The sequence below is a fragment of the Propithecus coquereli genome, unplaced genomic scaffold (assembly GCF_000956105.1).
Source record: "Propithecus coquereli isolate 6110/MARCELLA unplaced genomic scaffold, Pcoq_1.0 Scaffold8, whole genome shotgun sequence".
Taxonomy (NCBI): domain Eukaryota; kingdom Metazoa; phylum Chordata; class Mammalia; order Primates; family Indriidae; genus Propithecus; species Propithecus coquereli.
Genome location: NW_012154173.1, coordinates 13,141,828 through 13,168,687, shown reverse-complemented (window position 1 = coordinate 13,168,687; position 26,860 = coordinate 13,141,828). Strand labels below are relative to the sequence as shown.

Below are 26,860 nucleotides of genomic sequence, written 5' to 3'. Positions count from 1 at the left end.
AGCATTCCATAGCTGTGGTAGAAATTATATCTATCGGATGCCCTTCTATCATATAAAATCCCAAACTGGCTTCGGAGTAGGACAGTACAGGCTCTGGGCTCAAAGAGACCTGTGTTCTAATCCAGGGACCACCTCTCACTGGCGGAGCAGCCTTGGAGAGATGATTGACCCATTCTGAGTTTCAGCTCTTTCCTCCCTAAAATGGAGATAGGCATACTTAGCTGGGGGATGTTGTAAAGAAAATACATAAATCCCCTAGCTCAGGACATGTCCAGTATTAGATGTTTAGTAAATGGGAGGGAGAGAAGTGGGATAGGAGCTTATATAGATACAGATCTAGGATACAGGGCTGTGTTCATTTCAGTCATGTCAATCATCAATCCTATCTATTTATGGTATGTCTTTCTTTAGCATTTTCTTCTGCCACCAAAGGCAGAAGGATGGGGTGGTGAGAGAGAGGTGCTTTTGGCATTTAGGGATTTGGAGCAACTGAGCTAATGGATCTACAGGGACAACAGGGACAGCTGAATGCAGGTTGTGGGGAGGAACAGAGCTCGGGTCCTGCATTAAGGCTGATAAAGAACAGGTACTGGGTCTCGGTGCTGTGGAGGAACAAAGGACCCAATCAATGGACCCCATTAAGGAGTTGGATTTGCCAAGGGTCATGTGCTCCTCTTCCTTCCTCCTGACACATTATTTAGAAAGAAATAATAACTTGGCAAAATGCTGTGGAGAGTCAGGTCAAACTTCCAGAAGTAATTGGGAGAACAAGATCCCATTTAGACAGAACAAGAGGCTTGGACCTTTGCCATCCTTTACCTCCAAACTAAATTTAACAAAAAAGCTGAAAGCAATCCACTTGAGCCTCTTGCCCCTTCCCAAACTTTGCACCTACCATCGAACATTGAACCTTCTATGTTTGCCTTTTCCCCAGAAGGGCAGCTGACTGAGAAATTCTCTTACAAGGCACTGAATGCAACTTAGTAAATATGTCCTTGGACATCGGTCATTCAGTTCCACTTTTCAGGATCTTGGGATAGATCAAAGGATATTCTTTCCAACACTGTTCATCTGGTCTGCACCTGCAGACTAGGAAGAGGAAAGAAATTGGAACTCCTTAGGCCAAGGAGCAAGGCAGTATTTCTGGAGATCCCTTCCTAACAAACTGTCTATAGAATTTTCAAAGGGAAGCATTAACAGTCACGTTGGTTGATCTCTTCTTTAGCTGTAGCAGCTAGGCTAGTCTTCGTTGCCCTCTATATATATGGCCCATGTACTCCTGCCCAATCGTGTACTAAACTTTTTTTAATTAAAAAAAAAATGTAGCTCTTGACTTTACCCTCAAAGATAAACTCTTTTCTTACACTGTTTTTTTTGTTTGTTTGTTTGTTTTTGTTTTACTACACAGGTACAAACCTGTAGGAAACTATTTCCACATTTTCTAAAATGTGAATCTAAGGGACTCGGACCTGCCACTGTTTAACTGTGGTGGGAAGGTTGATGTTAAACCACTGTGCTGAATAAATGAGCAGATACTGCATTTCTGGATGAGAAGTCTTAATTGTAAAAGGTAGAGTCTCTCAAGATTCATCTACTAATTTCATGTCATACTAATCAAATTCTAACACAAAGCTAGAAGGTTGGTGGTGGCAGTGGAGTTTGGGAACTGGCAAGAGCCCAGAAGGCTCTTGTGGAATGTTAAATAAAAAATATTCTACAGCTCGTCTGGACAATAACTCATGAGCAAGCCTAGACATTTTTGTAAGAGGAGAGTATCATTGTAAAATTCGGATTTGTCTTATCACATATCAAAGCACGATATAAAACGATAATAATTGAATTGTCTGTTCCTAAGAAATTGACTCTGCTTTTCATCTCCTGTCATGTAGTTTCGCTTGGTTTCTCTTTAGTTTTAATCTATTCTTTTGTTGGCATTACCCAAATCTTCAGCTGAGCTACAAACTGCTGTTGCTAGGTACTAGTTCTGTTGCTACAATTAACTGAAATCCTGAACTAGTCTTTTATTTTGCCGTATGGTTTTCCCATCTGTAAATAGGGCTACGAATACATGCAACTTTTTCCATTTCGTAGACTGCAAAGAAGATCTAAGGCAAGTTTATTTCAAGGACTCAGAAAAATCCTCCTATATTCTCTTGATGAAAGATGCCGAAATATTATCCGCTCTAAGTGTCTTCCCATTTTTGTGAGTAATACTAGCACATTCTTAATAACCAAAATGGAAATCTGAATTACAGAGAGTTCTGTTTATGGTCCAATTTTGTGGTATGGCATTTAAAACTCACAAGCAACACCTGCTATGTTAATATAAATTCAAACTTCAGGTTAGACTATTACAAGTTACTAGCTATACCAGAGTCACGGCGAAAAAAGATTCATTGCATTCAGAGTGTGCATTTATTGGTATCACTTTAGAAGTGTGCACCTGTAGCTATTATCTTCAAACTCATATCACTAATACAGCTTGTCACCCTAATCACCTTTCTATAATATAACATGTCCTCTGAGTAGACTTCCTGCCAGTTGAAAGCTCCCCCTCAACCTTCACCTGCCAATAATCAATCTTCTCTTAAATAGAATGTCCTAGCAAACAGATGTGCTTTAGAGTGCATCCAGAAATTCTTGAAACTTCAGCTCTTAACTTCATCTTATAAAAAGTGCATCCCAGAAAATAGAGGCCCCTACAAAACATGTTCTCCTTTTTTTTCTTCTTGAGAGCTCATGCTGGGAAGAGAAAGGAAGATGTTCTGAATACAGCGTATGAATAGAAGCATAGGCTATGTAATATTTTTTATTTGGGACACCTAGAGGCTTCACATGGGCCGTTATATTCTTTTTCATATATGATTATCCATATTTAGTAAAGGAAGTTTAGGGGATGTACTCAATATCAAACAGCTTAAATCTCTTTATTTTCTAGCAGTTGAGTTGATGTTCTAAGAACAGCCATAATATGCCTTCTAAATAAAATTAGAGCCAAAAGGAACAGACGTAAGAAAGCTCCTACTCGCTTGAGAACTTCCTGTGTGTGTATTTCTATCCTAGGTGCAGAGTGGAATACAAAATAATATAGGACACCATCCTTGCTCTGAAGGAATATCTAGGTTAGCTGTGAGGGGAAGACATGCACACAAAAAGTTTTTCGGTAGTAATACAAAGTTGTGGTTCAGTATCAGTCATCAGTACTAGTTAAATACAGGGATGTCCACGGAGCCCCTGTGGGAGGAGCAGAACCTGAGCTGGGCGGGACTTTGCTGGGCATCCCCAAGCAGGTGAATCGGAGCGGGGATTCATCTCCATCATTTACCAACCGTGCGGGCTCGAACAATTTACCCATCCTTTCACTCAGTTTCCTTCCTTGTAAAATGGGGCTATGGTTATCACCAAGGGTTGTTACAAAGATTAAATGAGGTAATAAAATAAGATGCTTAACATCCAGCGTAAGACACAGCCAGCACACAGAAGACAGCTGCATTTTTTCCCCAGGTGGCAAAAGGAACCGCTCCAGCTGAGGCTTGGCTATAAACAGAGCATGTCATTTTCAAATTTAAAAAAAAAAAAAAAACATGATATTTTTTAATCTGAGGATTTGCATAGACATACTTTGGAAATACAGTGAAGAGAGGCGCTTAGGCAAAGAGGAGAAGAAGAGCGGAGGAGAAGGGAAGCAGAGGAGTGGCAGAGGAACAGAAGAGGGCCCAGGAAGGAGGCGGAGGAGCGAGGTCACGGTCCTGCCTGCCCTTGCTCTGCGCCCTTGGCTGTAGTCAGCGCGTCCCCTCGGCTAATCAGGCAGGATTCCAGAGTGTCTCCACACATCAGGTGCCTTAGGAAGTTTAAACAGCAGGTGTTTTAGGAATGGGGAGAAATCAAGAAAGACAGACAGTGAGAGAGCAAGAGAGAGAGAGAAAGAGAGAGTGCGGGCATGCCAGAGAGAACAAGACAATTGGGAGGGTTCCCCAAGTCCAAATAATTAAAAAGAAAAAATGCTGTCTCTTCCCATGACGCAATGAGAATTAGGAAAAGACGGGTGTAAGAAACACTGTGAAGAAATGAATATACTTGGGACTACACTTGGGATGACTTTATAACACAAACACAGGTAAATAGATGTGTACATAAATATTCAATAATACAATTTAAACTGATAAAATCTAATTTTCTGATTATTGATGTACATAAGACAGAATATACAACTGTGATTTTTTTAAAAAACATATTCCTTAGATAAAAAGCATCTTTTCTCAGATTAAGAAAATGAGTGGCCAAGTAACAATCTAGTATTTCTAACTTTGGGGAAGTAATGAATTTTCAAGTCAGAACGACAAACTACTTCTGCAAAACACCTAGAATTCTCTTATTTCAACTAAGAGAATATTGGTGGAGAAGGACGTAAAACTTAAAGAGAGTCTAGAGACAAGAGGAGATGAAATATTTAAATTGCCCTGCTCATAAACCTTCAGATTCTACCCTGGGGGAGGTTGATTGACATCCTTTCACAGAATGTGTGAATGACTTATTTTACAAATGATATACACACTCCCTTCTTCACTACAAAGACAAATCATTCTTAATTTTAAGGTTTGGGAAAGGTTTCCCCATCCCCCTGCTTTTCTTTCCATGCCTTCTTGCTTTGCCCTTTTATTTTATTTTATTTGTTTCAACCATGTCATTTCCTCTTCAAGATAGGAGAGCCATTCTTTCGTTAAGTCCTTGTACTACATCAATGGACAGTTTTCAGGATTAAGGATAGTTTTATTAGAAGACTGTGTTTGCTATTTCAAACTTGTTCATTATATATTGGAGGCAGCAGGATTGAAAGAATACAGACAGATACAGAGCTTGAGTTAGCAAGATTTGGAATTGAAATGTTGTCCTGTTACTAAAAATTTGTGGGAATAGCATTGACCGTGGAGACTTGACAGCATTTTGGTTCCTCAAAAGAGACTTGGGTTCCATTCAAGTTTTTAATGAAGACTTTGGCCTGTTTTATTTTCCCCAACTGAGCGTTCTGAACCATGTTCCCTGGTTCCTATGGGAGAGATGCCAGGGAAACTATCAGCACCTGTAATCTATTTCTCACTCAGGGTTGCCAGGCATTAGGGACTAATTGACATGAGCCAGTTTATATTTGGAAGCCATTAATGGCTAGCAACTGAATTGTTGAGGCATACAGTGAAATGAACCAAAGATATAATACACAAGCGCCACAGTTAGATCAATAAACATCATCTGCAGCAAGCACAAAAGTCGGGCTTAGCTGCCAAGCTTAACACTAGATCTCTTCATCTGGTACCCACTTAGGTCAATGGGCTACTGTCCTTGTATGGAGATTGGAGAATGGAACACGAGCTGATATTTCTAAACTTCTTAATTTCAGATTGTCTAAATTCAGTTTTTAATTCAGGATTCTACTCAACATGTTAAGCTTCTAGACCTGTCTTGAATATACAAAGACTTCTTGAATTGGAGAAATGTGGTCATTGTATGAAATGAAAAATGAATAAGGAGTGCAAAAAAAGAATATCAATTCAGTCAAAGCATGTTCTGTCACGGGCACTTTTTTGACACAAAAATGAGGACAGAAGACAAGGAAAAAATACGCTATATGAAAAACTTCATGGCTAGCAATTATTATTCTCATTAGCCATTGTGCTGCAAAAATAACTATCTATTGATCTACCATTCTGGTCAACCACTACAGCAGTGTCAGAGTGGAATTAGAGGTATTCCTACAGTTGTTCCTACAATTGCTTCTGCCATTGTCCTAACTCCTTTGAAAGCTTAGGATACCCCATTGGACTGCCTGGTTAGCTTTAGGTAAATCAAATTTCATGTTGGGAAAATAATAAATGAAAATGTATATTTAATTTATTATTTCCTTGATAACTTTTCAAGGCTTAGAAAACACTTAAGCACACTACTAGCAATAAAATAAAATTTGCTGAATAATGGCAGTACTGTTATAGCTAGGAAAAAGAGGCAGGGTGGTGCAGTGGAAAAAGCATTGGAAACCTGGCTTCCTGGATGTGGCTACTATTAATAGTGTGATTTTGAGCAAATTAGTTAACCTTTCAGCAGCATGCCATCGTGGTTTTGCCTTTGTTGTGCCATTCCCTCTGTCTAGATTACATTACTTTCCTCCTTTTCTGGCAAACTCTGCTCTTCCCTTAAGACAAGCCTAAATAAGTAAAGCATTCTCCTTGAAACGAAAAAGGATGGTGAGAGGAAGGGGGCTGGGGTAGGATTTAATCCAGTTTTGCATCACCTCATGCTTCTAAATTGAGTTCCACACTCTCCATTCATCTTACACACCACTGTTAAACTAATCTTCTTTTAGCACAGTTTCATCAGATCATTGCACTACTCTAAAACAGCTATCTCCCAGTTTTCCACAGTCTAAATATTTCCAATCTAAATAAAGTACCAGATTTTAAGGACCTCCATAATCCTGTCCACTATAACCATCCCACTTCCCCTAAACACTTTCTGCTCTTACTAAGGTGGTCCAACATGTCCTGAATTTACATCTCTTACTTCTGCTACAAAGCATTTGCTCATTCTCTGGGCTGGGGCTGCTTCCCATCCTGGTTCTGCATGTCCAAATCCCACCCATCCTTGAAAGCAAAGACTCAAGCCCCATTGCCTCCATGGAACTTTCTCTTTCGAGCTCTTCCAACCATCAATAATTTCTCTCTCATGTGTGTGCTCTTTTCACTTTAAAGCCCTGTCATACAATTTTAGCTCTTGATTATATATAATTTGGCATTTATTGCTATTCTTCATAGATTTCTTTAAATTGCTTTCTCTCTATTATTAGAAACACTAAGACAGAAGTTGAGTTGTAAGCCTCTGCATCTAACAAGCCTACCTTCAAGGTGGTATGTCCAGTACATGCTACAGGCCTTCACAGTTAGAGTGGTCAAGGACAGCCGAGATAGAAAATTCCATTTTAGTCATTGAGAAATTTTAGGAAACTTATCAGCAGCAAATCCACAACTACACTAGGCATTCTTTGGACAAGACACTATCTCAGGCACTCACTGATTCTCTGGTTCAAAATTTTTTTCCATCTTCTGCCCACATCACTCTCCAGGGCTGCATTTGAGCCAGCTGGACTCCATCCAGAAACAGATTCAAATAGACAATAGGCCAACTAGAATTCCCATCTTCCCTGATTAGATGTGAAATTGTATAGCTGAGTGTCACTCACATGCTGGCCACTCAGGATTCTATGTTATCAATTAATTTCTCTTGAGAGCTGAACTGAGGAGATTGTGACAATTCTGTTTTTAAGGACCTGTAAAATTACAGCTAGACCAGAATTTCAGGGATAGTGCTAAATAGATAGACCTGCCGTATCTGTTGCATAGCATAAATTAAAACACCCCGACAACCCATAGTAAATTATATTGGGTTTTTGGGGTTTTTTTTTTGCAGTGGGATTTGATTGTAAAAATTCTTTGTCTAGGAATGGCATTCTCATTTATAGGATAATTAGCAAGTGAGGTGAAGGGCTTTAAATCACTTAGAAGAAAGAGGAAATTACCACACATTCTGGCAAAGCTACTAAATCTTATTTGTTGTTTCTTAAATAATTTAGAATTTGGGGTGGATTTTCCAGGAAAGATGCAAAATATCACAGAAACACAGAATGTTAGAGGTAGACCTTAGAGATGATCTAAGCAGAATCCCTCATTTTAAATTGGAGGAAACATAGGACTGGTTTTGCTGGGAGACCTGCCTAAAATCACAAAACTCATTCCTACCAGACAGAGTTCTACAGGCTTTATCTTTTTAAAGAGTGCAAGTCAGTGAAATTCTACCCGTACTAAAGTGAGTTCACGTGTCCATTTGACATCAGGATCTGACAACGTGAAGGGCTGAGCCCACCTCTCTTTTTGACCATGGACTGTTTCGCTGAGTGCTACAGTGAATAATCAGGCACTGTAAGGATGGTTGGGACTGGAACAAAAACAAGAAGCAGCATTTATTTTTCAGATGTATTCCTTGTGGAAAATCTATTCTAACGGAAATAACCAAGCACCGTTGCTATGGATGATCTGTGAAAGTATGTAGCTTTATGACAGAGAAACTTCTTTATAAAGGCATTTTTTAACCTATGCCACAAGAATACTACCCAAGGTTGATGATGTCAGTATTAACCAGAAGTCCTTCAAAACATTGTCACTTGAGCCCAATCATTGGAACTTGCAATATTTGGGTAAGCAAAGCAGGTTTGCCATTTCTGTACACCAGAAAACTGAATCTGAGAGACAGTACGCCATTTACCTGAGTCTAAGAATCTAGTGAATGAAGTAATTCATGTTAGAGCACGTGTCTTCTGATTCCTACTTCACTACTCAATACTTCAAGCAATTTCAAATAGATCACATTTTGTCAATGTTAGGGAAATCTATTGCATTAGAACAGTTGAACTGTCCATCAGTAACATCCCCTTCCTAGGAAATAAACATTTAAAATATTTCCTCGGGTACTGGAATTTTCCCAAGAGAAGTATAAGAGCAGTATTCTTCATAGTCTAATAAATTACACGAGTGTATATACAATTATGCACCTATATAATTTATGTTTAAAACTGATTTATTTGTAAGGGGAGTAAAATAAACCACTATTGGATTATAAAAGCATTTCATAGTCATTAACTTATATCTTTCATTTTGCACTATAAAGAATAGCAATTTAATACACAAAATAAAAAGATTAATTTAGAATGTGTCAAGTGTGGCTTCAACTTTTTGAAAAATAGTTTTGTTTTTAAAACATGTTCTAGATTTCCTTTTTGTTGTTGTCGTAAGTATCTAAAAAGAAGCCATTATAATTTTCAGAGCAATGAAAGAAATATGTCACAGGAAAAAGAGCATTTTCATTCATATTTTTAGGTTATTGGTCATATTTCAATCCACTGGAAAATGTAATTGCAAATCTGGTTAGAATTATAAAAATATCAGGCTTACCAGTATTACAACTTCTGATGAAAGCATCAATTCTGTTAAGAATGTGAAGATTATGTAGCAGAATAATTATCTATTTTTTGTATAGCTAAACCTTATAATAGTGAATGCCGAGAAAGGATTCTATAAAGAGTTATTTCTTTGGTTCATAGAGTACTTTGTTCATACCACTTTCAGCTAAGCCTTTATGTTGAACACGTCTGTAAAACAACGCTTCCCTAATTCTTATCTGTATCTCAGTGTGGTTCATATGAAAATGAAGCGCGCCATTTTCAGTACTCAAAGGGAAGACACAAAAATAAAGCTGAGTTCTTCCTAACTCTTTACAGCTCTCTTCTGCATTGAGCAGCAACTGCTCTCCGGTTTCTAGGACCTTTTTTCCAACATACTCATAACCTTCACTAAAAAGACCATGGAAAATGGCATGTTGTTAAAATGAAAAAGAGCACCAAAAAAAGATGCAAGGTTCTGCAGGAAGACTACGCCTCAAAAAGTATGGCACATAGGGTGAGGGCACCTTTTACTTCTCTCTCACCACAGGGACAAATTTGGCACTAATCTTCAGCTTGTTATGCAAATAGACAATGGGCTTTCGTAGTTTGTGCTCTATGGCAATTTGTAAGTCCTCTGAAGTTTTAGGTAATTTGATTTTTCCTTTAGTTTATAAAATATACAACCTTTAATTTTATATAACAATGTATACTTTTTCAAAGTGCTTTTAAACATTTCATCCGATTTTGGCAGCCTTATGGATTATGTCACATAACTAAGTACTTATGCCCACTTGAAAGAATTAGAAGCAGAGCCACATTCTTCGATAACACACTGAAATATTAATATTTAGCAGTATAAGATCATGATGTGCACAGTTTATTCTCAATAGTTCAAGGGGTGAATATATACATTCTCTGTGTGTGAAATTGATAAAGCAAACAATTGGGGCAGATTGTTAATGATAAAGGGATCTGGGCAACTGGTATGCAAGTGTTCTTTTTACTATTCTTATAACTTTTCCATAAGTTTGAAATCATTTTCAAATACAATTTTTAAAACAACAGACACAGACCCAGGGGAGTTAAATCATTTGCATTCACAGATTACAGGCAAAGTAAAGAGCTAGAATCCAAGTCTTCTATTTCTTCAAACTTCCTCTAAACCTGTCATCTGTTTCTGTAAATCAAAAGTAATTTTCCATTTAAATTACAGTCAGCCCTCTGTATCTGCAGTTGCACATCTATGGGTTCAACCAACCTCAGATTGAAAATATTTGGGAGGAAAAAAACAAAACATAACAATATAAGAATAAAAATAGTACAAATTGTAAAAGTACAGTGTAATAACCATTTACATAATATTTACATTGTATTAAGTGTTTATAACCTGGATATAATTTAAAGTATACAGGAGAATGTGCATAGGTTATATACAAATACTATGCCATTGTATATAAGTGACTTGAGCATCTGCTGATTTTGGTATCCAGGGGAGGAGAGGGGGTTGTCCTGGAAACCGAGGCAGACCATATTTATAAATCACAATCACACCTTTTGCCAATCAATCATCAATAAGCCATACCATAGCTCAGAGAAAACTCATGACTTAAAAATAACCTTTATTTATACATCATATTGCCCATTACAAATCATTTTTGCCAAGCTTATTTTATTTGATCTTCATAATATGTCAGATGAAGTAGATAGGACAGGCATTATTGGACACCTGATTAAGAAACAGACCATGAAGGTTACTTGTACAATTAATGTTGCCTACTAAATGGTAGAGTCTAGACAGATATCCACATCCTAAATTCCAGAATGGTTCTTTTTTCCATTTTTTCTTTTTGCCTTTTTATTGCTTTTTCCCCTTCTTATTGCCCTTTTTTAAACTTTTTAGGGTTCTTTTTTTTGTTGTTGGAAAATTACTTTTTTTTAGTTCCAAACCAAATTGGGAAGGTTTTTTTTGTTTTCTTTGTTTTTTTTTCCATTGTTACCGGTTAGGTTTTTTTACTTCCTTCTTTCCCTTTTGCAGTTGTTTTCCTTCCTTTTTCCATTTTATTTTTTTCACCTCTCTATGACATAGAATTCTTCTGGTCCCAATCTTACGAACACGGAAAACAGGCTCTGAGAGCTTGACTAACTTAACCAGTGTTACAGACCTGTAGGGGCCAAGGTGGGACGAGGACCTGGGCAGTCTGGACTCCAGACCCCCCACCATTAACTACATAGTCTTTATTCCACATTTTCCCTTTAAGCTCAGTTGATATTTTAACCAATTTCTTTCCCTTATATTCAATATAACCTTTAAATTCTGCAATTAAGAGAATTCTTTCTTTCAAGGAGCATAGTTTATATGGAAAGGCATAAATATGAAAAAGTAGGTATCCTGTCTTATTTGCATCCTCTTGAAAGCAGGTACCACATCATCTCTGCATCAACAGCAGCCCCTGGCACACATTAAACATTCAATAAATGTTTGTTAAATGAATGAATATTTGAAATTCTCTATTAAAAAGCTTTTAAGACATTATGATCTAAATACTTAAACACAAGACCTAAAAATTAAGTTGGCTCAATTCACCAAACCTCAACTTTATAGCAAAGCACACAGTTTCAGAGCCAGAAAAATAAATAAATAAAAGCAGAAAGCAAATTTCACTTTTAAGTGATTTTTTAAAATGCTGCCCTTGGAAAGTTGAACTGCTCTATAGATAATTTGAGACGTGGCCTTTGACTGTCTGGTTAACCTCTTTTAGATTATAATGTCTTGTCTATATGACATAATGTGGTGCCCAGGCTCACTGCTGGTTGGATTTCATGATTTTTCCCTTTGCTGTAACCAGTTAGGATAAAAAGAAGTGGAACACGCTGGCAAGGACCATGGTCCCAGGGCAGGAGTAGAACCACTTCCAGGATACAGAATACACAGTCAGCTTTCTTTTTTCTCTTCTTTTTCTTTTGTCTTTTTCTTTGAGACAGGGGAGTGGGGGTAGAATGCAGGTATCTCTTTGTGTTGCCCAGGCTGGTCTTGAACTTCTGGAGTCAAGCAATCCTCCTCCCTCAGCCTCTGGAGTAGCTAGGACTACACGTGCAAGCCACAGTGCCTGGTGACAGCCAGCTTTCTAAGGCATCCCTCGCAGCTGCTCACTCAGCGATGATTCAGGAAGGGACCGGTTAGAGGGAAGACGGGAGCACAAGACAAGTGGCAGGATACACCTTTCCACCTCCTGCTTCCCACGCATGCTTCCAATCCTCCCTTTTGTGGTTCCTTCCCACTCCAAAGTATCCCATTATATTTATTTGTATACATTTCCCCCCAGATAAGAATGATTAGGTACGCTAAGAGGACCACATTCACCTACCTCCCTTCCTTCTTTATTAATACCACCTTTGTTCCACTGTGTGCATTCCAGCACAGCACACAGACACCGTAAGTGCACAGCTTAACTTTCCTGCAATGTCAGGGAATTTCAGGGTAAAAACTGCCTTCACTGAAGTCAATCACACATGTGGCTCAGGTTACTCAGCTTGGCATGGTTTTAAAGCCTTAAAGCAATACCTTGCAAGTGCTGCCCGTTATCACTCCCTTGATTGTCCATCGCCCTGGCCTCAGGCTCCAGCCTTAGCCTCAGCTTCTTCTTACTAATGCACCTGCCAGCCCCAGACATGGGTCCCTTGCAGATTCAGGCTTTTTTCCCTCCAGGTCTCAGCACATCCTTATCAGCATCTCTCAGAGACTGCAGCCTCTGCAGTCGGTGTACATCCAGGGTCCTGTCCTGTCCCCAACACCTGCCCTCTTCATCCTCTCTGCCCAGTCTCTGCTCCTGCACTTTCCCCACTCCTGCTCTCTGGCATGTATGGTTTTGCATCTGCAAGTTACGCTTTTGCCTGCTTACACAAAGACCTGGTGACGAACTGGATTTGGCACATACTGAATTCCTTAAACAATGATTTTTTTTCTGCGTTTCTCTAATTCACTGTTTTCTAGCAAAAACTTTCTTAAGATTTCTAACACCAACCCCAACACTGTGAGTTTACCCAATCCCCTAAGTGACTTTCTGTCCCCTGGACTGAAATCACAACAATAACTCCCAGGTTATTATTAATGATCACCAGTCACCATCTTTTTGAAGAGATCCCTATTGTTTTGCCTTTATATGCCTTTAATATTTGTACTTAAACACAGAAACCTAGGCAACTGTCAGAGCCATGCCTCAGCTAATGCTCTCTGAAAAAAGAATATGTTTTTTGCCCACTCAAGGCAAATAATACTGAACTATTTCTTAAGGACATTCGAGCCCGAAAAGCGACTCTGAGAAAAGGAAGGAAAATTAGCTGGGTGTGGGCTGAGGTAGGAGGATTGCTTGAGCCCAAGAACTCAAGGTTATAGTGAGCTCTGATCAGGCCACTGCACTCCACCAGGTGACAGAGTAAGACCAAGTCTCTAAAAAAGAAGGAAGAAGAAACTGAATGATACTGAGTCCCTGCACATGCTGGACACTGCATTCACTTGCAGGCTCTGTAACTCCTATACTAGTCACTCTATTTCTAAGTAAAGGAATTAGGCTAAAAAAAAAAAAAAAAAAAAAGACACACCTGTAGAGCTAGGATTAGGACCCAAGTCAGTTTGTCTCCAAAAATCCATGCATTCTCTCAAAAGAAAGTTCTATATAAATGCTAACCAGTAAAACCTAGTCATTAATTACATGGAGGCAGTTTACATTTTCCTGCAATTTACACCTTTTTTTTTCCCCAGACTAATTAAATTTCCTACACGGGTAAAGTGCTTCTTCCCGCAATTTACTAGGGTTTTTGGTGAAGAGCTAAAAGCAGGTTTGCTGTGAAGCTGGCGAGGAAGAGAAGACTGAGATTCCAATAAAAACTTGTTAACTGGCCTGCAGCACCATGCCTATTAAGAGTAGAGCAGCTCTCTTACGGGATACACAGACGAGTCTTTGCAATGCTTGTTAAGTACCGGCCCAAGTGCTCGCATCTCTCAGACTTGTCTCCTGGGCTCAAGCCCAAACCAGCCCTGAGAGGGTTGGAACAACCCCCCATGGAAAACACTATTGGTTATTTAGAATCTAGGGCGTCACCACAAACATGCCGCTCAGCATTTTCCTAAAGTATTGCAGCTATTCTGAATAAGCAAGACGTGTACGCGCTTACTTAATGTGTCTTCCTGTGATTTACACGTCCTTGCTTCTTAAATCATTCCCAGAAATTCTTAGTAAATGTGAAAGGAATTTATCAAATAAATGTGTTATCTTTTCCTCCAACAGAATGTCAGATCACTTCTTGAAAGAGTCTTTCCAGATCCTTCTTCAGTTCAGACTGATTTTAACAAACTTGAATCTACATGCCATAATTAGGAAGCTACAGAGGCCAATTTATTCAGTTAATTTGCATCAGTCGAAATAATTTTTCCTGACAGATTACTTCCGTTCTAAGTACCAAGTATTTTTTAATCCTAGTCAGGTTATTGCTAAGGATAAATGATTTCACATTTCTCCTAAAGATGCCTGTCATTAAGAATATTAACAGAAATTCCTTCCCCTTCAATAGAAATGAGCTGTCATTTTAGCAATGTTGCTGCGTCAGCCTTTCTATTGTCAAACACAACAAATGATGAGAAAATCAATTTACTCTTTAGAATTACTCAAGTGAGGAATCCTTTGAAGTGGGGGTGCAGGATTTTGCCTGGATTCTATAATCACGTAAAAGCGAGTACTGTATGTATGTTGGTAGAATGTTGTGAAATTTAATGAGGACTATTTGTTGCCATAAGACCTTCCAGACAGAATCTATCTCTGAAAAACAATTCCCTACTCCTAAAATAGAGTTTGATGAGCAACAGATGTGGTTTAAACGAACCCTTGTTCGACTGAACCAAGAATACATTTTGATCTGTATGAGGCACAATCCAGAAGAGAGAGCGAGTGACGACAGCACAGCCCCAGTGTTGAGGTTGATTGGGGGTTTGAATATATTTATTTACTTCATAAAGTTTCTCTCATAAAGCTGAATGCAAATGAGCTTTTAATTAATACTTTCTAATGGTGAGAGGATGTTATACACGCTGATTATAAAACAATTTACATTTTTACTTTGTAGTCTAAGAACGTGTGCAGAAAAGCGTTACAATGAGTGGCCATAAGCTTTAGAGTGATCTACATCCTGGCAATGGTTTCCAAGTTCCACAACTCAAGTTTCTCCACCCATGAAGGGAAGATTAGATCGTTGTTCAAGAATGACAACTATTTAATATTTGGAAATGACTACATAATGAAGTGCCTGGATTCTATAGAAATGCCGAGGAGAAAAGAAGATTAATTTCAAACCAGAGTCTAGTACAAACATGACCTTCCTATTGTAAATCTCATGAATAGGAAAAGAAATTACATCTAAAGCTTTGTTTGTGAGGCTGAGACTCTGGAAATATATTAATTTTAGAATGTTTCAGATGGGGAAAAAAAAGATCTGTTTATTATAATCTCTTGACTGTGGAGATGAGAAAAATTTCTTTCTGCTACATTTTACCAAAAGAATGCAGTCAGTAAGGATTTAAATGACAGGAATATCCCTTTGCCTTTAGGCAGGGCTGTAGTTAAGCCATCTCAGGAAAAAGAACAGTGCTCCCAAAAATCTGCAGGTGAGAATGATAAAAATTAAAAAGAGCAGATGGAAAAGCTAAGGGGCCTTGAAATTCATACAGTTCAGTTCCAGCTGTCATAATTTCACTTAAAATTCATTCCTATTTGCAAATAGCCTGACAATAAAACTCCAAAGGATAGGATATTTGTCGCTCGTTCTCTGTGAAAATTCCATTTTGTATTAGTACTAAGGTCTGGTCATTGTTTTGCTCGCCTTCTCTTCACCCTGTTGGTGAGGGAGGGAGTTCCGCCCTGGGGTTCTGGGGATGGCCGTGTATGTGGTCCTCGACACTGGACACATGAGATCCACAGCAGTTTATGAGTCATACACACTCAGAGGCCAGGGAAGGATGACACCAACAGGCCATGTAGGAACAGAGTGAACCAGCAGGAGCAGTGAGAGACAGTAGCAACAAGAGGATGAGGTGCCCTCAGGCTCCCAAGGGGAGGATAGAATTGGCCTGTTCTAGTAATTGTACGGGCTGGCAAGGACGTGAAACCCATTAGGTTGAGAACCTGGAGAAGTGCAGAGGCTGATGGAGGAGGAGTCAGGTGGGGGACATACCAAGTAAAAGCAGGGGAACCCTCAGGCCTTTGCGGGCCCTGTGAGGCACAAAGATACCAAGGTACCGTGATATTTTAGGCCTTATAAGCCAGTCCATACAAACTATGCCAACTTCAGAGACACATGTTCCCTTGGCCATACCCGATCTCTATAATGTCTTTCCCACACCTGTTTTGTCTCATCTAAAAAGAGCCACTTTTAGCTAGATTGACTAAATTTGTAAACAAGGCAGTTTAAGCAGTTTTTCTAGCAAGAGTACTCTCAAGCCAAGACTGTATAATTAGCCAAATGACTCATGCAGAAGTATCCTTCACTACTGCTTTGATTTGAATGAAAAGAGGAGAGCCCTAAATCATCCAAATTACATATTTAACCCTTTACTTAATTTTAATTTGTCACAAGGTAAACATTGACAAACTTTAGTCTTACAGCCAAAGGGCTAAAAAACAGTCTAGCTTGCCAACGTGACAGTATTGCCATCTTCCATTGTTCAAGAATACTGTCAGGACACACAATCAGGAAAGAGAGCTCAGCCTTACACAGTCTCTCTCTCTCTCTCTCTTTCTCTCTCTCTCTCTCTTTTCCTGTGATTTAACAAGTGAGGAGATAAAGGGTAAGGGAAGCCAGTAGTTTTAGGCAGAGCCTGTATATCTGAAGTTAGTGCTGGGCCTGTCACTCCTAATTATAACATCTTGGGCAAGACATTATAATCTCTCCAGACCCCAAGTTCCATACCTTTCTAATGAGAAGGTTAAACCAGACAAGAGCTTTAAAATATTTTTTAGTAAAAAAACCCTTGTCTCAAACAAAATCTTAAGTCACTCTATAGAACAGATGAAAATGATGTTTCTTCATTTGAATCCAATGAGTAGAGCCTAAACCCAATTGACCTGGCCCATTTCTACACACTGCCAAGTTTCCTGAAGTACCTCCTTAAACACCTAGCGCTCCTAGGAACCCAGTTTGAAAACCAGCATATGAGATAATATCCAAGGTTCCTTAAAGCTTTCAGCAGAATGGAAAAATCATAGACTATCAAGTCAGACAGATTTAAGTTCAAATCCTAGTTCTAACACTTTCTAAGCTGTATGACCAGACTCAGTTGTCCCATCTGTAAAGAGAAGATAAAAATACTTCTATTTTGGGGATGATTGCTAGCTTAAGAATGCATGGAAACCATCTAGCCCTGTGCCTGAAATGTAATAGGTTTCATAAAGAGTAGCTATAATAAAGTCTACGGACCCAATCTAAGCAGAACAAAATGAGGGAAACTCCTACACTTAAATTACTAAATTGCAATGAGATCTTTGTCATTCCTGAAGCCAAATCCTCAAGAACTTGAAGCTAAAATTCTTTAGAACCTGAATTGGTTTTAATTGTTCCGAATTAGTGGAGGCGGGAAAATTCTTCTAATTCACTGAACATTCTGTACGCATTGAGAGCATGTACTGTGTGGACACACCCCATGTCTCTTAAATGACACCACAGTTGATCCAGCTACCACAGATGGAATTTGAAGCACGTTGCTTTTACCAAAGAATAACAGGAGAAATGTCATTAAGAACACTTTAATACAAAGCCACAAGAAATTCAGTACCTGACAGCTTGCGTTCTATATTTCACCCCGTATCATAAAACAACTCACCAGAGAGCTGTTGTTCATTTGTTGAGCTGCTGTTGTGATAGCCCGCATTGTTTCAGCAGTCAAAAAGTTTCTCCATAAAATGCATCCCAGAAGTCTGTGACTTCGGAAAAATCTCACCTTTGGGGAATTTTCCTGGCATTCTGTAAAAAGAAGCTCCACTTTATAGGTCTTCTAATGTGCACTAGCAGAAGCTCAACAGATGCCAACAGCCCTGCTTCCCTCACAAACTTACGTCCTAAAGCAAGCAGACTGGAGTGAAATTGCGATGTTCCCCTCCACGTTCTACAAAAGCTTTCTTTTTCTTTAACTCTTTAACTTATGAAAATTTCCAAGCATTCACAGAAGTAGGGGGTACCGCAAGCCCTCATCAACCTACTGCCCACTTCCAACAACCACTCATCTAAGCCCAGGTAAGCGATGGCGAGGCAGGCGGGATCCCAGTAGTCGGTTCCGTCCAACAAACACTCACGGAGTACCTGCTTTATGCAGAGCCCTGTCCTAGGCCACCAGAGAGAACAACACCAGGTTCCAAACCTATGAAAATAGTCAACCCATCAGCAATTACAACAGAGAAGCAGAGTCCACGGGGAGAAAAGAGGGGAGATTGGGGAAAACTTCCGTGGGGGACGTGGGATTTGAGGTGAGCCTTGAAGGAAATGAGAGTGAGGACATTCCCCGCTGGGGAAGGGGATGAGAGCTAGGATAGGAAACGGAGAGCTGAAAGGCCATCTTTAGCGAATGATTCATATTCTAATGTGCTGGGGAGTAGGTGAGGCGGGAGGGCCCGATGGGAAGTGGGAAATTAGTGTGGAGACAAAAATTGAGGGCTTTGAATGCCAGGATGGGGGATTTCTTTCTGTGTTGGAAAGCAGTGCCAGGGGCAGGGCAGGAAAATAATAATTTAAAGAAAATATGAGTAGCAAGTTTGGGGGAGGTAGGGGAGCTTGGTGCTCAGAATAAATCAGAACTCTCTAGGCTGACCCAGGCTCTGTTGTAAAAGGAGCCCTCTGGCTTCAGTTTATTTCTCCCCCGGAGAAAAGAGTAGAGACCCACAGAGGATTAAAATAGAGAGCTGGGCAGGCGACAGGGGACTCCTTGCAAACCATCGCTAGCAAAACAAGGAGTAAGGACAAGCGGCGGCAGCAGCACCTGGTCGGAGCCTGAGAAACAGTGTTTACTAAGCACTTGGTCTCCGGAACGCCCGGCTTTCCACATCCCACATCTCCCCCGTCCACTCCGTCCCGCCACAGGCGGCTGCTGGGCCGGGACCCGGGCCGGGGCCGGAACCGCGCTCCGGGAAGCCCGACTCCCTCCCGCGCCCCTCCCTGCCCGGCGGCCAGCTGCAGCGCGCTGTTTGTTTGCCGAGGTTTGCATGCACAAACTGAGTTGCCTTCTTTTTTTTTCCAGTCTGTGCAGCAGTGTCCCGAAATTCACCCCCAGTGTAACTTCTGCCTCTGCGCTTCCTCTTCTTGGAACTGCCTTTTGTTTGTCTGGCAGCGCTGGTTCTATGGGGGGGTGCGATGATAATAATACGCGGGCTTATATAACCGTCTTCGTCTTGCGAGCACTTCGCAGACAGTCCCTCATGAATCTTGGGGCCGGTGTCGGGCCGGGGCGGCTTTATCGGCACTTAGCGAGCCCGCGGCCGCGGCCGGGAGGGCGGGCAGCGGGGATCGGAGGCCGGGCCCGCCCGGCTCCCGGCGCGCCGCGGAGGTCAGGCAGATAAGGAGCATGACTCTGCCCCTCGGGAGGAGGAAGGAAGCCCCGCTGCCACCTTATCTCTGCTCCTCTGCCTCCTCCCCGTTCCCACAGCTTTTTCTCTAGAGAAGATTTGGAAGGCGGCTTTTGTAAGTATGATGCCCCGCTTTTGCTTTAAACCAGAAGACTAACTTTCCTCCCTGCCCTTGTGCACTTCTTACTATTGATGCATTAGGGTCCTTTTCCTCACTCGGATTCTTAGATCATGGAAAGTGTGTTTCTGGCCAAAGTCCTCCACCCAGTTTGATCCCTCCTAACCATAACAGGAGGGGAAAGAGGTTTCTGTTGATAATTAATTCACTTAACAAAATAGCACCCAGGCGAGGGGCTGAAACTGGCCACTTGTGCGGCGTCCTGGTCACTCCTGGTTGTGTAAACACACACACACACACACACACACACACACACACAGACACCCCTCCTCCACCTAGAGAGGAGCCCTGGTATTCACCTGGCTTGTTAGGCAAGGACAAACGATGCAACTCCAGTCTTCAGTGTCTCTGCCTTGGGTACTCGCAGTTTCAGTCAGATGTAATTGGTGAAAGTTTCTTTTCACACTAGGAAATAAATCCCATCTTTCAGTGTTGGCTGGAAACTTGCACTGGCTTGTATGAACGGTACAAAACACTGTGACTACAGTGGACATGTGAATTTTTATTAAATTTTTCACTGCATAGCTCAAGGGTCTACTGTTAAAGGAACATGGACTCTAACTTTTTAGGCACAAGCAAAACACAAAAAGCCCTGTTATTAAGCTATGTTTCTGTAAAGAATGTGAAATTAACAGAATATTATTCTCAGGAATGATGCTCATTGCTTTGAGAAATTGCCTTTCAACAAAAGGTGAATTTCAAACTCTAGAATAGCACTAAGAAAAATACAACTTCTGAACACTCAGAAACTATGATTTACTAATTAAGCAAGCCAAGAAAATAAAGTTCTATTTTGGATAATTATACAATTTGCATTTTAAAAGCCACAATTATAACTTTGTATACTATGAGATATAGAAAGGTATTGTCTTAATAATGTTTCAGATAAGAAAATTAAGAAACATAAACTGGTAATAATATAGACAAGCAAGGCGTCTTACTTTTAATGCCATAGTGCTGTGATTAACCCATTGAGCTTGTCTTTATCTTTAGATGAACACAAGTGAAAACCATATATAATATGTATGTATATGTTAGTGCATATATTTATTTAATTATCTTGAACTCTTAGATTTGTTGTATCTATTTAGTGCTCAGTATTTTATATGATATTATAATATCCACAATGGATCAAGTAGAGAAATCTCATATTAAATTTCAGATTGCAATAGAGTTGTTTATTCTTTATATATTCAATAGACATGGGAAACATAAAATTATGCCTATTTTTAAGATTCTCTTTAAATGACATTTTCACTTAGAATTCTCTGTGGCTCTCAAGAAATTCTAAAACATAAGGGTCATAAGGTTGAGAACATGAGACTGGATTCCAGTTGCTTTTACTCCTAAATTTAAAAGTGACTTTTCAACACTAAATGCTATACTCTAGCTAATTTGATTATAAAGATCAGCCACATAATTTCAACATTAAGTCTCAAAGCCTAGTCAATCATGGTAGAAAGAGCACAAACTTTGAGATCTGGATTTGAGGCTTGGTTTGGCTTATTACCTGGTTATAGGACCAGCCATAAGATCATTAAGATTTTCAGCCTCAGGTTTCACATCTGTGAAATAACACCAATCTACTTACCCCAAGGAGATGATTATTGAAAGAACTAAAAGGAAATAATATGTGTAAAATATCTAGCACACAGAGTGTGAAAATAGTGATGTTTCAGCTCATTTTAGGGCTTTTTCATTTATTCCATGCATTCATCATTTGTTCAATCCATTCATTTATTGAGCATCTGCTATGTATTGCATGCCATGTTAAGCACTAGTGATATAAAGGTGAATAAGATTACTATCCTGCCCTGGAAGACTTCCTTGTCTGAGAAGAAAGACCAAAACAACAGATCATTTTCATAACAGTATAATACCTGCAAAAATAGAAGTGTGTTCAAGATTAGGAGGCAGCACTGAAGCCAGAGTGGTTATCTCTGCCTAGTGAAAGTCAAAGGAACTTTTCACAGCAGTGGTATTGGTTGTCTGAGTTTTAAAGGATAAGCAGGAGGTGTGGAAGAACATTGTAGAAGAGCAGAAAACTGGAGAGCAGGAAATATTTAAAAAGCCTGGAATAAGAACTAGGTCAAATGTTGCTGGAATGTTGAATCTGGGCACTGGAGGTACAGTCAGGGGCTCAACCATCAGCATCATGATGCTTTATGCTGAGATATTTGCACCTACTCACTCTAATGAAACAAACTCATCCATGGACCAGCCTCTGATCCGCAGTTTGTTGTACTGGTTCACATTGAGATAAGAAGTTTGGTCTGAAATGCAAATCCACTCCATTGGTAAGACATTGTTTGGTTCAGTGGTCTATTTTGGTTATTTGTTTGTTTGTAGCAAACGCATCACAAGAATGGATGTGTTGGAGCCCAAGCTCCTTAACTCATCCAGGCTCAGCACTTTCAGGATTACTCCAGTCAACGTGGAGACTCAGGAGGTCTTTGTGTGAGGCCGACAAGCAGGGAGTAGGTGTGTGATTTAAGTTTTAGAAAGATTTTATATATAGAGAGACACAGATTCCAGAGATATTAATATTTAGAAGGTAGAACATTCTTGACTTGGGACGGCATGAAGGGAATGGAGGAAAAAGAAAATTCTAGGAGCCTATGATATTAGTCTTGGGCACCTCCTGCTGTGTGGGGGCAGGGGCAGGGATTGGCTTTCCTAAGTTGGGGAAGCAGAGCTCTGTGGCCTGGTCCCTAACAGACCGCAGGGCTAGTAGAATACTTATTCATAAAAAGCACATATTCATAAAGAATACTTACTCATCGAAAACAAGCGCCTTCCTTAGCAGGGATTTTTTTACTTCCCTTGAACTAGGGACTCACTCAGAGACTAAAGGAAAGGAGGTAATTTCTTGCCTGGCCAGTATTTAGTCTATAACCATTTTGTCTTTCTTCAGTGTGACCAGTAAGTTCTTCCCACACTCTTGAATAATTGGAAAGGAGGGGTGAGTAACATTTGTGAATTTTTAAAAGATGACAGCTGGAAGAATTTTGCCATTTTGAATGAATAGAAACCAATCTGATGAGCAGACAGGAAGCTGGGACTTTTCAAACCTTGAGGTCTGATTACTTGATAACCTTAGTTTTCTTATACTCTCTCACCCTTTCTACACTCAGCACTTAATCTTCAGTGGCAAAGCTCTATCAGATTCTCTGGATTTCAGAGCTCTTCCCCTACCTGCACACTTCAGAGCAAATGCCATTTATGACAAAAGGGGCTTAGCCCCAGTCTTGCCGGCTAGTCTTGCAAAGTCATATAATATTTCTTCCTGGTGGGTGAACCGTATCGACACTTTTAAAAACAGTTTTAAGAAGCTATTTCCACCTCTAAATATAGAGTCTGATCACGTATTAGAAAGACAGTATTTGGTTATAATCTGAATTTCATCCGGCTTCTGAGAGCTCACCTCAAAATTCACCAAACTTCAGAAATAATCTTTGACTTTTGAAATGATGAAAAACATTTCTATTTTTGCTAAATTGCTTTTGCCATAAAATAACGAACAGTCTCAAAAAAGAACGGTTAACATGTCAGCTATGCAAAATAATCACCAAATATATACTTTAGAATAAGATGAGTTTGCATCATGGGAAAATTTATTATTTAAAGAAGGAGCAAGATATATTTGGGGGAATTCCCATTAGTACCATTGAAAGTATGAAGACTATACTCGGCTTCCATATATGGTGCTAGCCATTCCACATTTAGGTTACCCAAGCCATTTAAACTTGGCTTCGTAAGCAAGTGCTACGATCTTTCTAGATTTGCTGACATAATGATTTACTCCAGACTGGATGCTGCCTGAGCCACTGTGCTTGCCCGTGCAGTGTTTGAAGAGTGGATGGGTCACAGCTGTGCGGTCCCCAAGACACCTGAGTCCAGAGTACTGCTGGATTTTGCTTCATTTCTGTGCTCCACAGAAAGCTGGAAGCTCCCCAACTCTCTCTTGGGTTTGGCTTCCTGTTCACATGTTTTCTGGTCTCATGTCATTGTGCATGAAGTAATAGTCCCACATGCGTGCACCCTCCACAATGGCAAGATTTGTGTGGTTCAGTACAAGTTTTCTAATGAGCACATTTTGGACCTTCCAACAACTCCTTAGGGAAAGCAGTTTGGAACCAGTTATTACTTTCCGACGTGACGGTAGCAAAGGCAGAATGTACTTCAGCCACAAGACTAAAGCCACTTTTAGGAGACAATTAAAGGACAACTGCATAAGAAACATAAACATTTACCTGACACGTCTGTCTAAATGTGTGTATGTGTACGGTATAGGAAAATGCCTCCAATTCATAGTTTAAAAATATCTGTTACTGTTTCAGCATTTCACTAACTATGAATGGTGCTAGTGTTTCCCTCTAAGGACTGTTATTTTAATGAGATTTCTCTGCAGCAAAGTCTGATGAGTTTACGAAGTTTGAGAGCCAGGAAATGCAGCTCAGTTTCTGAACAACTGAAAAGCCAAGACAGTTAAGTTCAATCATCTAGTTGCTTTGTAGCAGGGACTCATAAGTGCTAAATGCAATAACACACTAGCACACAGAGAAAAGCCAAACCAAACTCTTAAAGTACAGCTGTTAAACCATCAAGCCTAACTTTCCAACGTATTATCAGCAGGTGAAATTCTGGCACACACCTCACACTTATTCGTGGATGGTAATGTCAAATTAATGGCCATATGTACCAACACTTTATAGAATTTTAGAGCAAGAAGGGATTTTGGAGTTGTTCCAGGCTTCCCTTATCCTTTCATTTTAGGAACAGAAAAACCAAGACTCATGACAACTCCTCTCTTTCTCTCTTTCTCTCTCTCTCTCCACACACACACATACACACACACACACACACACACACACACACACACACACACACGTATCTGAGTCTCGTGCTGAGTCTTTGCTCACAGAAAATACCATAGCAAAGGTCTGACTTAAGGTAAAGAAAGGGACAAAATGACCCATCACTAGGCCACTGGTCCCCTGGTCCATTCCAGCTTGTGTGGCCCAGCTCCAGGGCTGTAGGCTGACAATTTGTTCTTGCTTGAGGAATCACTCAAGGTCTCATATTAAATTTTTGTAACTGAAACTTGAATAAACTCTAAAACAGACCAAGGATCAATAGGCAAGTCAGATGTAGTAACTACCTCTACCTGGTGGCTCGTGGGGCCACACTGGGGCCAGAGTAGAAGATGGAAACAAAGCCCAAGACATAACCCTAACTCTGCAGAACCTTAAAACCTGAGCAGAGAGACAAGACCTTCATCTATGTAGGCCGCCACGATAGTAACAAAAACTGTATCACCGAGTGCTGCTTGTGCGGCACACGTTTTGAATGTTTTAGGTGTTCTGGTGAGAGGGATTAATGAAAACTGAAGTTGTCAGAAAATGAGATTTCAGCTGATCCTGGAGGGACACTTAGCATTTTAATATGTGGAGAAGAGAAAAGCAGACTTTTCCAGGCAAAGAGCGGCAGGAGTGGAAGCGTGGAGAGGACCTGTTGAAGGTGGGACCCGCAGCCGGGGTGACGGGTGCTCTCCGACAGCGCTTCTCAGCCGGAGCAGTGGGCCGTGGGGCCCCGTCCTGACTTACTATTATCTACTCAAGTGTTACTGAAATAAGTACCAAAAAAACCTAGGTGTAAGTTGCTTTAGGTTTACATTGACATAATTTTACATTAACATTTACATTAACATAATTGTATTTATGTCATTAAAAATCCAAACTAAGTCTTTAATATAAACAAAACCATAATCCAATGAAATTCTATAATTAGTATTAATTCTGTTTACCATGATGCTGTTTTGCTGAAACGAAAGAATAAAGTTGTGTAAAACAGCAACTCGAAGTACAATTAAAAAAAAAAAAGAATAAAGTTGATTTAACCAAGTATTCATTAATGACATTGGAAATAAAAAGAAATATTTTAGCACGAATTGCTAAATTTGCACATTTAGTACTATGCCTATTTATAATGAACTGTTAAATTTGGCACATAAAAAGAAGGGATTCAGGCAATACATCTGGTGGGACCAAGATTATAGAACTGAGAACAGTGATGACTCAGTCATCCTATCACCTTTAAAATGTTATAAGAGTCTCCATTTATAAAATTTAAGAAAACTCTGGTGTCATGCCATGAAAATGTCTTTTAATTGCAAATATGCAAGGAAAGTTGTGTCTTGATTACTGATTAAAAATAAGTTCAGCCCAAGTAATAATGATTGCCAGTGTTTATTGAACACTTATTTTGTGCCAGGCACTCATCTGAGATTTTACGTGAATGTTCTCATGTAATCCTCACATCCCTCCTATGGGGCAGTTACCATTTTTAATTCCCATTTGTCAGAAGAGGATACTGAGGTGTAGAGAAATTAAGAAACGTGCTCAAGGCCACATAGCCAGTGAATGCTGTTGCCTGAAATTCAGGCATCTGATTCCAGAGTCTGCTGCCCAGTAGTATATTCAGAAAAGTCTCAAAAAAAAGTGTTGTGATTTTGACATTAGGCTATGCCAGCTTGACCACAGCCAGATACTTTTGACATCACACTCAAATGTAAATTTTCACGAGGTGCGCATATAATTATAAGCATAAACATTTATGTATCTTCTCAGAACATATTTAAAAAGTGGGCATCTGCATGATGCCTGTAATAATTCATGATATGAGGAGAGACATGGGAACAGGATCTAGAAGTTCTGCTAGAACTCACCAGCTGCCTGGGTGTGAAGCATCGGGGAGTGGTCTGAGTGGCTTCACGGGTAGGGTGTGCCAGAGGTGACAAAAAACTGGCAGCGGAGGGAGGAGTTTTACTGTAGTCCTGGTGGAAAGAGATATAGTAAGGGTGGCGTGGGTGGCAAATGAACACTGCAGCCCCAGGCCAGCCCAGGAAGGACCTGCTGCAGCAGTCGCACAGTAGGAGTGATGCTTCCAGAACAGACCAAAAGACCTGGGACTGCCCACATTTAACCTGACTCGCCAAGGCCAGTACAGAACAAGGAGAGATTCCAGGTCTATTGGGGGAAATAATCTGCACCCATTACCTCTGAGATTCCCCTCAAGTATACCAAAGTACAAATATAGTCA

General features: G+C 40.0%; 1 protein-coding gene across 4 annotated transcripts in view; it reads left to right on the top strand.

Moving 5' to 3' along the window:
• Positions 1-26,860, top strand: part of SULF1 (sulfatase 1) — a 173,670-nt gene that overhangs the window by 4,668 nt on the left and 142,142 nt on the right. Inside the window, exons 1-2 of one of the 4 annotated variants that reach the window (XM_012663177.1) lie at positions 19,369-19,696; positions 22,566-22,721. The exons of 1 other annotated variant lie outside the window; for it this stretch is intronic. The gene's annotated coding sequence lies outside the window, so the exon portion shown is untranslated. Of the gene's footprint in view, positions 1-19,368; positions 19,697-22,565; positions 22,722-26,860 lie in introns of those variants that run through there. 2 more of the 4 variants (XM_012663178.1, XM_012663175.1) reach the window with 2 other exon arrangements.